The sequence below is a fragment of the Malus domestica genome, chromosome 09 (genome assembly GCF_042453785.1).
Source record: "Malus domestica chromosome 09, GDT2T_hap1".
Taxonomy (NCBI): domain Eukaryota; kingdom Viridiplantae; phylum Streptophyta; class Magnoliopsida; order Rosales; family Rosaceae; genus Malus; species Malus domestica.
The window spans coordinates 27,934,249-27,936,102 of NC_091669.1; the positions used below are offsets into that span (position 1 = coordinate 27,934,249).

Consider the following 1,854-nt stretch of genomic DNA (forward strand, 5'->3'; position numbering starts at 1 on the left):
CTCTAACTCTCCCAAATTTCTGTACTTGGAGAGGTGTGACTTGTGCACTTGACTCGCTGGACAACTCGGTCCAAGCTTTCCGGCTCGTCACTCGTCGGGTCGATATTGCCCTCACTCGGTAGTTTGCAAAACTTGCTCCACCTTGATCTCTCTTCTAACCGCCTCTCGGGTCCCATCCCACCAACCCTCTCTAACCTCGCTGCCAAGTCTGACAATCTCAGATCTCCCAAAATCTTCATGGCCTTCACTCTTCGCTCCTCCACCGAAGAGACTGAGAATCTGAAGAAGTCTTTTGGACCTCCACGTGAGTTACATGTTCAGGTGACTCGTTCAATGCCTCCTGAACAGATTGAGATCTTCAAGTCATTATAGGGTTGGGCTAAGAATAACATCTTGGTGCACCTAAAGCCTGTTGAGAAATGTTGGCAACCACAAGATTCTCTTCCGCTCCCTGAGCCAGATGGAGTCGAGAAGCAAGTTAAGGAGTTGAGGGAAAGAGCAAGGAAAATTCCTGATGATTACTTTGTTGTGTTGGTTGGAGATATGATCATAGAAGAAACCCCCAAAATATGTGTAATTTCAGCAATGATACATCCTGTTCGTCTCCCTGCCATGTGGCGGGAACAATCTCAAGAGCATTCGGTTCAGTCTAGAGATTTTCAACAAATGGCAAGCTCAGAAATGGTGGGCTGACAACTATGATAGGGTCATGGAACTTTACAATGTTCAAAGTTTTAACCAGAATGCTTTCCCGCTTCCAACCCCAGCTAAATTAAAAGATGAGAGTTCAAAGATGGGTGGGTAAGTTCTCAGATCTCGTCCGCGGGGTGGGTAAGTTCTCGAGGTCCAAAATATACCACAAACATGGTCTTTGAGCTCTCAAGGCTAAAAACGACTGTGTCTTCCCTCGCCACGATGCGAAGCCAGCAGCCGAGACCCAGCCTGAGAAGCCGCCCAAGTTCTACCCCATCGACAACGTTAAGAAACCCCACGTCAACAAACGCAAGCTCAGGGCTAGTATTACACCAGGGACGGTGCTGTTTGTATTGGCTGGAAAGTTTAAAGGAAAACGAGTTGTTTTTCTTAAGCAGCTTTCATCTGGGCTATTTCTTGTGACTGGCCCCGTTAAAATTAACGGTGTTCCCTTGAGACGTGTAAATCAGTCTTACATGATTGCCACTTCTACCAAAGTTCACATTTCTGGGTTGAATGTCGAAAAAATTGATGACAAATATTTTGCCAAGAATGTGTAGGTCTAGACGTTACATGTGCAGTCTTATTAGGCGGGTCCCATGTGTGGTGGTATGAAGGAGAAGGCGCTCTGGCATGACATGTGCTGCTTGCTCGAATTCTGTGGAAGATGCTCTTCACATTGTCATCACTTTTGGCTGGAGGATGGACTAAACGTGGGTCTTGCACATGGGTCCTGCAAATGAAGGCATGCTTTTCACTAGAGGATGTGCTAAACATGGGCTGAACTATGATGTTGTCGAGAGAATATTTCAAGAAAAGAAAAGAGTAAAAGAAAAAGCAGAAAACAAAATGGAGGTTTTCCTCTGCAAGAGCAAATGGGGACACCGCAAAAGCAAGGAATAAACACCCCACTAGAATGATGTGGTTTACTTTCCTTATTTTTGAATGATGTAATTTATTTTTCGTATCTTTCGGAGATATCTATATAAACCCCCATCAAAGGGTAAAAAAAAAAAAAAAAACGGCAAACCCCAAAATAAATGGGCTGTAATGTTGTGTGGAGGGCGAAGGCCCATAAGCCTAAAATAGAACCAACCAGGTCATCAAAAGTACGCCCAGTACTCCACAATTATTTGGCAACCCGCCACTATTACCACCAAC

The 1,854-nt window shown here is 44.8% G+C and overlaps 1 pseudogene; it reads left to right on the forward strand.

The window, feature by feature from the left end:
* The first annotated feature begins 779 nt into the window (after window positions 1–779).
* Window positions 780–1,642, forward strand: LOC139187877 (large ribosomal subunit protein eL6z-like; annotated as a pseudogene).
* Window positions 1,643–1,854: the final 212 nt, after the last annotated feature.